This window comes from Euphorbia lathyris, chromosome 2 (genome assembly GCF_963576675.1).
Source record: "Euphorbia lathyris chromosome 2, ddEupLath1.1, whole genome shotgun sequence".
Taxonomy (NCBI): Eukaryota; Viridiplantae; Streptophyta; class Magnoliopsida; order Malpighiales; family Euphorbiaceae; genus Euphorbia; species Euphorbia lathyris.
Genome location: NC_088911.1, coordinates 123,075,085 through 123,087,808, shown reverse-complemented (window position 1 = coordinate 123,087,808; position 12,724 = coordinate 123,075,085). Strand labels below are relative to the sequence as shown.

At 32.5% G+C, this 12,724-nt stretch overlaps 1 long non-coding RNA gene across 1 annotated transcript; it reads left to right on the top strand.

Annotated features, from left to right (window-relative positions):
- The first annotated feature begins 1,851 nt into the window (after positions 1-1,851).
- On the top strand, positions 1,852-2,809 carry LOC136216665 (uncharacterized). The gene is made up of 3 exons (XR_010683357.1): positions 1,852-2,377; positions 2,463-2,594; positions 2,695-2,809. It is a non-coding gene; the product is annotated as an uncharacterized lncRNA (long non-coding RNA).
- The last annotated feature ends 9,915 nt before the right edge of the window (positions 2,810-12,724 follow it).

Sequence of the window (12,724 nt, the reverse complement as noted above, 5' to 3'; positions counted from 1 at the left end):
GTAATAACATATTTATTTCAAAAAAAATTATACAACAATTAAATTAAATAACCAATATTTAAATAGATAAATGGGTAATTATTGTATCAGTGAGATATACTATAATCATATTAAAGATCCGAGGTTAAAGTAATGTTATTATAGAAAAATGTATTCCTAAAAGGTATTATTGAAGACAAATGGGTAGCTTTTGATCTAATTCTAACGGGTGGGTTTTCAAACCATTTTTTATACTAACTCTCGAACCGAGTTTAGAAAAATCTTTCCCACCAAAACTTGGAAGAAAGCGGTTTGAGTTGAGAACGTTTCACGGGCCTAACCAGGTTTCCCATGGCGGCACCCCTACTTTGTTCTCACCTAAAATCCTAAAAAAGGTAAGACCAGAACCTGGCCTTTGAGTGTTCGTGTGATAGTGAGGATTATGACATGTACTAAATAATGTGATAAATATAAAATAAGATAATAATAATAAAAATACATCGCATATATTAAAGAAATAAAACAAATAAAACAAACAAGCAACTTAATACAAACCACATCTTGGATTAGCTTGATTATCCCCAGCAGAGTCGCCAGCTGTCGCTACCCGGATTTTTCAGGGGCACGAACGCCGGAAGCTAAATCGGTTAATAGTTGTTCCTAATTAAAACTATTTTTTAGAGTCGCCACCAATCAGAATTAAGGCGTGATGGGACACCGGAAATGGTGGAATTTTAACGGATAAGGGGGTCTGCGAAATAGAGATTTTTGGTCCGTTTGTCGGTTACGTGTAGGGAAGAAAAACTTGATTAATCACCCTACCCCGCCCAAATATTGGTACTAAAAAAATGTGGTTTTTGTGTTAAATTTATTTGATTTATCTCAATTTTATTTGTACTTTCATAATATAATAAAGGCATATAATTTAATTAATTACATGATTAATGTCGTAGGTATTTAATATTTATGTAACGTTAAATCATTAATTGTATCCTTTTAATTTTAATAATTTGGACAACATTTAATTCGCATTTCTATAACATATAACTACGAATTAAAACGTTTAATTTTATATAATTTGGGTAATGGTTAATTCATATTCCTATAACATACTAGAACTGTGAATTAACTCATTCAGTTTTTGTTTATTTAGTAACGTTTAATTCTTATTTCTATAACATAGAAATAACGAACTATCTCGTTACCCTTTTTTATTTTTTATACCCTTGTAGCACATACATATAAATTGAAACATTCCACGTTAATTAAGTTTTTATTTTTTTTTATTATCGTTTTCATACCTCTATGACATAAAAATATAAATCGATTCATCTTAACTTTATAGTGTACACGTTTGGTTTATATCTCTATGACATAGAGCTATAAATCAAATCGTTTATTTTTTCGTAAAAGAAAAAGGTAGATTAAATTTAACCATATGAAAACAAATGATATTTTACTAATGATATAACACATATGTTACGTGAAAATAAATTGGTTGAACTATGTAAGTAATATGAAATTAAGTGATGAAGGGTCCAAATTAGAAATGAATTAAAAGGGATTGGAAAGTTAAATTAGAATTTTAGACAATTAAAAGAGGGCCTAATCTAGCTTAACTCAAATAATTAGGGACCTAATTAAAACATGAGGGATTTAATTACAATTTGGATTATCAAAGGAAATTAAAGGTAACATGGGGGGATTAAATTGTAGAATAAAAAATGAAAAGAGTCGAATTGGAGAATTAAATAAACAGGGAGGGGGCGAAATGTAATTAGGAGGGGCTAAATTGAAACAAACAAAAATGAAAAGAGTCGAATTGGAGAATTAAATAAACAGGGAGGTGGCGAAATGTAATACTGAGGGACTTGATCTAAACAGTTAGAATGATGTGGGGCCGAATTCACAAATTATAGAAAAGGAAGGTATCAAAACGAGATTTCGCGGGGGTAATTTGGGAATCTAAAATAGTAGGGTATATATTTGAGTTTTTAGGGTTTTATCTTTAGATTGCCAGCCACCTATCTCCTTATTCTTCCTCTTCTCTCTTCTTTTCTCGGATACCCTAAGCCTGGAAGCTCAAAGCTTCGACAATGGCGTCCCTTTCCCTCTCGTTCACTTGCTTCTCCGACTTCCCTCCACCTTTTTCTCCTTTTCTTCTCTTTTCCAGAACCCTAACACCTTCTCCCATGGCAGCCTCTATTTCTGAATCTTCTTCAACCTTCGAGAAGATCTAAAGCTTCTTTACTATCCATGGCTTCTTCCATCTTCATCCTTCAACTTCCTTTTCGAAGACCCGTGAGCCACGGCCGCCATCCTTCTTTCCTTCTCTGTTGATCCCACGATCTGCGATGGCTTTCCTAGCGGAGGGAGATCGGTGGTGGAGGTTCAGTCGGTGAGTTTTTTTTCTTTAATCTTTTCTCTGCTTGGTTCGGCTCAAGTCCGACGTCCCGGTGACTAAACTTCCTCGGTTTTTGCAGGTGAAACGGAGCTAAACTTCTCCTATCTACCTTGTCCGTAGGGTTTACAGACGGGCGGCCCTTGCAGAGGGCGGACGGCCATCGTTCGGCTCCCTAGAGGTCCGATCTACCCCTGATCTGGTTTCTCCTGAGGTAAATAATGTTTATTGTGTTTTTTCCTTTTCGTATTTTCGTCGTTAACGGAAATGTCACTGATTTATTTCTTTTCTTGTTCGTTGGACCCGCACTGCAGGTTGGTGGTGACTCATGGGTTTACTACAGATTAAAGAAAACAAAGACCCTTATTTGTGACATTCTGTGTTTTTCCTTAGAAAAAGGACTTGCTGTTGATCTGAAATGGAGATGCCGTGTTTTACTCTTTTCAGAAACCTTTTTATCTTTTGGTTTTGGTTTAGTTGCAGATTCTGTTTTTTTCTTATTTTTTTGGTCTGGGGAAGAGTATAACCTCATTTTTTTTGTTGCATTGTAAATGTATTTTTAATGTGAAGCAAAAGAGTCGAACAGTGAATGAATGAAAGAAGATGAAGATGAGATACAATGGCTAAGAAAAAAAGATAAAAAGGAGTGAAATAACAAATGATATGATTTTTCTAAAGCAGGGGATTTCCAGATCTGGAAAGTAGAACCTATATTCCAGATCTTTTGGAATCCCTTGCATCTTTAATGTTTTTTTTAAGAAAATGAGATAGATGAATGAGAAGAGGATTGCAATAACAAAAAAGGCTGAATTTTTCAAAGCTGGGATTTCCAGATCTGGAAAGTAGAACCTATTTTCCAGATCTGTGAATCCCCTTACATCTTTAACATTTTTAAGGAAAATGGGATGAAAATGATATACACTAGATCAGAAAAAGATAAGAAAAATATTGAAATAATAAGAAAGATAGAACTAGATCTTTGTATTTGGATACTGGCTTCTTAAAAACTCAGCCTTTAAAAGCTTAAAAGAAGAAAATAAATTTTATTGTTATTTTAAAAATGGTAGAAGTAGATGAATAACTGAGTTTGAAAACAGTAGAGGAAAAGAACTAATAAAGACAAAGAAGATGGCTTACATGATCTTATTTTTCTGCTTCTTTTTGACATATCCCACATGCTTTTTTTGACCCTCTCCTTCCTCTCTTTTTTCTTTTCTTCTGTCTCCCTTTTTTTTGTCTTATGTTTGGCCCCTTTCTTTATATAGAGAATTTTCTAATTAATTAAGGACTAATAAAGTGTTAATACATCCTAATTAGAGTTGATTTGGATTTGTGCTTGATTGGGCTTGAGTTCTGGATTTGGGCTTGTTGGAATAGGTTTTGACCCCCTGAAATCTTATAATTTCTGAAGTTATTTAACAAGATATTCTGTTTATTATTATTTAAACATTTTAGATTTTGTTTGTAACTACATCAATAAAATTAAACATCATTTCATTCATATCTAATTAAAAGAAATAACGTTCATTTAATTAATAATGGTTGTTTTAATCAATCGATTTAATCCTTATAACATAAACATTCAACCGATTTTAGGGATTATATATATAATTTCAATTCTTTTTTACAAATATTAGTTTATTAAGTAAATATCTACAATAAAAATATTTATGAAATAAATTGGTTTAAAAATGTAAAATTATAAGAAAAAATGAGAAATTACCCCGGACAAAATGGGTATCTACAGTTGCCCCCCTTTATATAGCTTTATGCAATAAAGATATATAAAGTAGCTCTAGATATACATTTTGCACGCTTTCAAAGTAGCCTTATCGTAAACAGTCATTGATTCCGAGACTTGATCTCAGGAGATCGATATAATTAGGGTTCGAATCCTGGAGACTTGATCTTAAGATATTCGAGGGGAACGAACATTTCTATCTTGAATAGAAATGAATTGCGAGACTATATATGGAAGGATTAAGGATTTGAATCATGAGGCTTGATCTCAAACGATCCAACAGTTTGGATGAACAAATCATGAGACTTGATCTCAGAGGATTCATGAGAAGAAGGTTTATAGGATGCCAAATTTTTATTTCGTGACTGAAATGAGCTTTTAAAGTGGCTCCCCCGCAACCGAAATGAACTTTTATAGCGGCTCCTCGCAAGTTTGGAGACTAGTGCCTTACAATGTAGACGTTCATCTCAAGAGAGAATATGAGGTTTCAAGACCCAAAATATTCAAAGGAATTAGTTGTTAAATGGGAGTGATCATGAAGACCCGACATTGAAGAATTGAAATGGGTAAATTCTATCTTGAATAGAACGGGGTCACGAGACTGGACCTTGAATGAATGGATAAAACAGACATTTCTATATTGAGTAGAAATTAATCGTGAGATCTGGTGAAAGGATCAACAAAAACAACAACGGTTTCTATCTTGAATACAATTTAATCTAAAAAATATACATGATTACAAAAGATTTTAAAGAAGAAAAAAACTCCTATGTTGAATAGGCTTCGACTCAAAAGATGCATGCTTTTATCAAATTGGGCTTTGAAAATAGTTTCTTACTTTGAGTAGGGGTGAATCTTGAGATTTGATCTCGAAGAATTAAAAAAAGGTAAATTCTACCTTGACTAGAAGTGAATCCTAGGACTTGATCTCGCTGAATTCAACAAGGGTAAATTTCTATCTTGTATAGACATGAATTCTGAGACTTGATCTCGAGAAGTTTAGATGGAGACACTAAGTCTTGAATAGAAGTGAAACCTGAGACTTAATCTTGAGGATTTAGAAAGGGATAAGCATGAATAGAAGTGAATTTTGAGGCTTGATCTCAAGGAATTCAAAAGTAATAATTATATTGGGTATCAAAGTGAATCTCGAGACCTGGTCTTGAGGAATTAAAAATGGGAGAACTTCTATCTCGAACAGAGGTGAAATTTGAGACTTGATCTCGAGGAATTAAAAAAAAATGATAACATCTATCTTGAAATAAAAATGAATTCTGAGACTTGATCTCGTTGAATTCAAAAAATGGGTAAATTTTTATCTTGAATGGAAGTGAATCCTGGAGACTTGGTGTTGAGGAATTCAAAAGGAGTAGAAATCTTGAGATTCGATCTCAATGATTTCAAAGGGGATAAATTTTATCATGAATAGAGACGAATCGTGAGACTTGATCTCAGTGGACTCAAAAAGCAACAAAAAGTTATATCTTAAACAGAAATGACTTAAAAACAGCAAATATTTATATCTTGAATCGAATCATGAGACTGGATCTCAGTGGACTCAAAAACTAAAAAGAAAAATTTATAAACTGAATAAAAATGACTTAAAAAGTAACAAAAATTTATATCTTAAATCGAATCATGAGACTGGATCTGAGTGGACTCAAAAAGTAAAAGGAAAATTTATAAACTGAATAAAAATGACTTAAAAAGTAACAAAAATTTATATCTTAAATCGAATCATGAGACTGGATCTCAGTGGACTCAAAAAGTAAAAAGAAAAATTTATAAACTGAATAAAAATGACTTAAAAAGTAACAAAAATTTATATCTTAAATCGAATCATGAGACTGGATCTCAGTGGACTCAAAAACTAACAAAAGGTTATATATTGAATAGAAATGAATCGTGAGACTCAATCTCAATAGGCTCAAAGAGTAACAAAATGTTATATATTGAATAGAAATGAATCGCAAGACTCGATCTCAGCGAACTCAAAAAATAAGGATTTCTATCTCGAATACAAATGAATCGTAAGACTTGATCTCAGCGGACTCAAAATGGGTAAAGATTTCTATCTTGAATATAAATGAATCGTAAGACTTGATCTCAGCGGACTCAAAATGGGTAAAGATTTCTATCTTCGTGAGACTTGATCTCAACAGATCCGAAATGAATAAAGATTCCTATCTTGAATAGAAATGAATCGTGAGAATTGATCTCAACGGATCCAAAATGAAGATTTCTATCTCGAATAGAAATGAATCATGAGATTTGATCTCAGCGGACTCAAAGGGGATAAAGATTTCTATCTTGAATAGAAATGAATCGTGAGAATTGATCAACGGATCCAAAATGCAGATTTCTATCTCAAATAGAAATGAATCATGAGATTTGATCTCAGCGGACTCCAAGGGGATAAAAATTTCTATCTTGAATAGAAATGAATCCTGAGACTTGATCTAAGCGGACTCGAAAAAGAATAAAAATTTCTATCTCGAACAGAAATGAATCGTGAGATTTGATCTCGACGGACTCAAAATGGAGGAAGATTTCTATCTTGAATAGAAATGAATCGTGAGACTTGATCTCGATGGACTCAAAATAATAAAGATTTCTACATTGAGTAGAAATGAATCGTGAGACTTGATCTCAACTGATCCAAAATGAATAAAGATTTCTATCTCGAATAGAAATGAATTGTGAGACTGGATCTCAAGTGATACAAAAATAAAGATTTCTATCTCGAGTAGAAATGAATCATGAGACTTGATCTCAGCGGACTCAAAATGGGTAAATATTTCTATATTGAATAGAAATGAATTGTGAGACTTGATCTCAATAGACTCTAAATGGATAAAGATTTCTATCTCAAATATAAATGAATCGTGAGACTTGATCTCAACGGGCTCAAAAAGGAATAAAGAGTCATATCTTGAATAAAAATGACTTGAAAGCAACAAAAATGTATATCGTAAATAGAAATGAATTAAAAGTAATGGAAATTTACATCCTAAATAGAAACGAATCGTGAGACTTAATCTCAATCGATCTAAAATAATAAAGATCTTTAATTTGAATAGAAATGAATCGTCAAACTTGACATCAACATATTCGAAATAAAGATTTCCATCTCAAAATAGAAGTGAAAGGTGAGACTTGATCTCAGCGGATACAAAATAAAGATGTCTACCTCCAATGGAAATGAGTCGTGAGACTTGATCTCAGCGGACTCAAAAAAGATTTCTATCTTGAATAGAAACGGGTCGTGAGACTTGATCTTAGTGGACTCGAAATAATATAGATTTCTACGTTGAGTAGAAATGAATCGTGAGACTTGATCTCGACTAATCCAAAATGAATAAAGATTTCTATCTCGAATAGAATGAATCGTGAGACTTGATCTCAGCGGACTAAAAAAGAAATAAAGATTTCTATCTCAAATATAAATGAATCGTGAGACTTGATCTCAACGAATCCAAAATAAATATTTCTATCTCGAATAGAAATGAATCGTGAGACTTGATCTCAGCGGACTCGGAATAATAAAGACTTATATCTCAATTAGAATTGAATTGCGAGACTTGATCTCAGCAGACCCGACAAGGAATAAAGATTTCTATCTCGAATAGAATTAAATTGTGAGACTTGATTTCAACGGATCCAAAAGGAACACAAGTTTCTATTTTAAATAGAAAAGAAAAATTTCACTAGAGGAATTTTTGAGAAAACTGTATTTTTTTATGTAATGTAATGTGGTTATTTTTTTCAGAATATCCATAATGAGATAAAAAAAATTGTCGATATCAATTTTTTTTACATAATTATCGATTTGGCTCATTCATATGCTTATAATCCAAGAAAGATCAAGATTGCTTTCCTGGTACCTCAACTTAATCTCGTGAAAATGCATGTGTTCGTGCCTTCACTTGTAGTAGACAACAATTTCTTCGAATTGGATAAACATACTCTCGGTCTGCAACATTTCTTCTTGAAGTGGTTTAAAAAGATTTTTTTTCTAGAATTTCATGTATGACCAATGTCCTTGTCTGATAGTAACTTGTGTTGAATCATGCAAACTCATTCCACAAAGAGTAATCAGCTCGTTTGATCTTGAAATCCATGAATCTTTGTGTTGTTGAAGATTATGATTCTTTATAATGTGTATTTTTTCCAAACCATTCTCATTCTTCATGTTTGTCGAAAGGTATCTTGCCCCCAATTCTTTCTTCTATTGGTTCTTTAACTCAAGTAGAAATGTAGCTTTTTGCTAGAAGGGTCATCACATTGCCCCCGATATTAGTCAGTTGTGCATGCTTAAGCTTGTGGAGAAACATCATCTTCATGATGTGTATGGACGTTGAACCAAAAAAAATTGGGGTACTATCTTGATAACTCGTTGTTCAAATCAAACATGACACTAGAATTGAAAAATATTCATTTCAAATATTCTCAGAATCATAATCATTTAATAAATGCACAAGACCATTTTCAGAGAAAAGATTTGGCAAATAATGGAGTAAAGTGTAAGCATGAAAGCTATATGTTGTTAGAAATGAGTGTCATACCTCAATGGTGTGAGATTTTTATTGTGAGATTCGGTTCAAAAGGGCTTATCCGAAAGTGATTGTGACCATAAAGTTATTTGAAATTTTTTAATGATCATGAAATAAGGAAGATTTCATTGTTCAACACATCCCTACATGATGTCATTGTTCAAAATCTTGAATCTTCGTTGGTTTCAACACTTTGAGTGCTCCCACCTTGTCGTTGAATAATGAATTTCGCCATCAGAATCAAATGTCATTTCACTTTGATGCTTCAATGATGCCCCCAAAGTGGAGTTGGCTGCAACTTTTGCATAAATCGCCCTTTGCGGGTTTTCGACTTAACATGCCTTGGTTTTTGCTTGAGTGATCCTTTGTAATTTTCTCACTCAGCATGCTCTTTATTTTAGTGCCATTTATTTTCTAGTTAGATCGCCCTTGCGGGTTTTCGACCTAACATGCTAAATTTTTGCTTGAGTGATCCTTTGTAATTTTCTCACTCAGCATGCTCTTTATTTTATTGCCATTTATTTTCTAGTTAGATCGCCCTTGCGAGTTTTCGACCTGACATGCTAAATTTTTTTTCTTTTTAATCATTTTTTGCATGCCTATTTTGAGATGAGCTCACTCCATCTTCTGACTTGATTTATCTTCTTCCGATGCATTGCTTGACTTCCTTGCGCATGTCGTTAATGAATATATGTCATTGAAATCTCATTCATAGTGTTGATCTTGATAAACTCTCAATAGTTCTAGAGTAAATGCTTTCCCTTGAATGATGAGAGTACTCCTTTTATCGTTTGGTGAGGGAACACTATAACTCTTGCTCTTGTCCATGTGTTCATCTTGATCATAATTTCATCTTCCTCAATCAATGTTTATGATAACATGCAGTCTCAAATAAAATTTCGAGGTTATTGAATCAAATTAATTTTGCATTAAAACTACCATATGCTTATTTTTCATACTCATCTCCACTAACCGTAACTAACATCATGATTAGGGATCGAAAGGTCTTTTTAGGTTAAAGGTAATAATGAGGGAAAAGGCTTGGAAAACCAGTTGAATTTGTCAATTTTCGTATGTCACGAGGAGATTTATTTGCTCTAACTCGGCTGATTTGACCTGATCGTCTTACGACTGTATGTACTTGACCTGCCTTAATTTTTGCCTAGATTGAGGTTTTCAACCTAGCAGGCTTACCCTTTCTTTTGCCTAGACCGCCATTGTGGGGTTTTTGGTCTAGCGGGTTCTTTTCTTCTTTCCTTGCCCTACTTTTGCCTAGACCGCCCTTGTGGGGTTTTCGATCTAGCGAGCTTTTTTCTTTTTGTTTTAGCTGCATTTGACATTGTATTGCAGCATCTTGGAACATCTATTGATTGACCTGGTATTGGTCACTTTGAAGGTATATTGATTATATGACTTTCGATCATCCTTCAGTTAACTGGTTTTCTTGTAGGAAAAGTGAGAATTTCGTGATATGAAAGAAAGGTTTATCATCGGCTCAAAGGGCGAACAAAGGAACATGATGAAAGGGTAGGTAAAAGGCTGAATGAGTGATTCAAAGAAGGCCTTAGTCATTTTCCTAATCATGAGTTAGTCAGATATTTCGCCTCGAGGAATAATCAAATAAGTTCTAGAGTTTTGAAATTAATTTAATCCATTAACCAAGATAATTTTTCTAAGACATGCACAAATCACTAACATAACTATCTACAGTAGACTGAGATATCTGAAATTGAGTTTATGTTGCACAAGCCTCCTTGACTTCCTCGATATTCGAGTCGATAGTCATATGCACTTGTTCTCTGAAGATTCCTTTTTTACATAAACCTATTGATGTATCAACACCAGTCAGAGTCCGAAAACTTCTTCACTTATCAGGCGTGCTAGAACAATGAAAATCTTACCTTCATTCATGAACACTATAATTTCTCAAATTATTTATGGCCATTTTGTAAGGTATGTACAAACATATGGTGAGTATTATGAAAAAAAAGAATAAAATATTGAGGCATGACATGGAAATGATAAAGTGCATTCACTATAAAATGATAATCCTGAGAACATTTGAAACGAACTCCCGTTTTTACAATTCTTTCCTTAAATTGAGGCAGAATTCCGATAAGTCAATGCCAATTATTTCTTCATGTTTCTGAATAAAAAATGTAGAAACTATAAACCAAATTTGTATGGTTAAGGAGAAATCAATTCTTTCTTTCCCGTCGAGCGTCTTGGTTCTTTCTTTCCATTTGACCATTATCCGGGTTGTGGTAGTAACAAAACTTCAGAAGGTTAACATATCCTGCTATGCTCTTCAACCAAATTCGTCATTATTTTTTCATCTTTCTCTTGTGAACCCAACATCTGAGTTATCTTCTCAACGTCGTCCTTCACTTCTTACAGTAACTATTTATCGATGATCGTTGTTTTTTTTTTCCTTGGACTATATGAACGAGCCAAATAAAATAGTTATGTATTTTTTCTTTTTCTTTTTTTTTTGATAAAAAAAATATTTATTTAAGTGTTGAAAAAAAAACTGCAAATATTAAAAATAATGTCAAAAATTTTTTTTTTGAAGAATTCCTCAAGAGTTTTTTTTGAATAATAGTTGGGAGAAAAAAAAAAAGAATTGAAGTTTCAACCACTTTGTATTAGAGATCTAGACTAGACTAATAGAAGATAATTTTTCATCAATCAGAACCTGACCGATAATGAAGTATATATATATGATGAATCTAATTAAGCTTATATGATTTTTTATAAAACAAACAAAAATAAAAAAAAATGCTTTTTCCTTGAGAATATGACATATACGCATATTTACTAATATGAAAGTAAAATTAATTTGATTTTTTTTATATATTTAATAACCACAATTGTAAGACCAAATTTTTTCAATCTCACCAGAAATTTAATCAGTGTATTAATTAATAAATTTGAAATAAAAGTGAATTTTTTTTTAACAACCTAGAAAAGTAATAACATATTTATTTCAAAAAAAATTATACAACAATTAAATTAAATAACCAATATTTAAATAGATAAATGGGTAATTATTGTATCAGTGAGATATACTATAATTATATTAAAGATCCGAGGTTAAAGTAATGTTATTATAGAAAAATGTATTCCTAAAAGGTATTATTGAAGACAAATGGGTAGCTTTTGATCTAATTCTAACGGGTGGGTTTTCAAACCATTTTTTATACTAACTCTCGAACCGAGTTTAGTAAAATCTTTCCCACCAAAACTTGGAAGAAAGCGGTTTGAGTTGAGAACGTTTCACGGGCCTAACCAGGTTTCCCATGGCGGCACCCCTACTTTGTTCTCACCTAAAATCCTAAAAAAGGTAAGACCAGAACCTGGCCTTTGAGTGTTCGTGTGATAGTGAGGATTATGACATGTACTAAATAATGTGATAAATATAAAATAAGATAATAATAATAAAAATACATCGCATATATTAAAGAAATAAAACAAACAAGCAACTTAATACAAACCACATCTTGGATTAGCTTGATTATCCCCAGCAGAGTCGCCAGCTGTCGCTACCCGGATTTTTCAGGGGCACGAACGCCGGAAGCTAAATCGGTTAATAGTTGTTCCTAATTAAAACTATTTTTTAGAGTCGCCACCAATCAGAATTAAGGCGTGATTGGACACCGGAAATGGTGGAATTTTAACGGATAAGGGGGTCTGCGAAATAGAGATTTTTGGTCCGTTTGTCGGTTACGTGTAGGGAAGAAAAACTTGATTAATCACCCTACCCCGCCCAAATATTGGTACTAAAAAAATGTGGTTTTTGTGTTAAATTTATTTGATTTATCTCAATTTTATTTGTACTTTCATAATATAATAAAGGCATATAATTTAATTAATTACATGATTAATGTCGTAGGTATTTAATATTTATGTAACGTTAAATCATTAATTGTATCCTTTTAATTTTAATAATTTGGACAACATTTAATTCACATTTCTATAACATATAACTACGAATTAAAACGTTTAATTTTATATAATTTGGGTAATGGTTAATTCATATTCCTATAACAT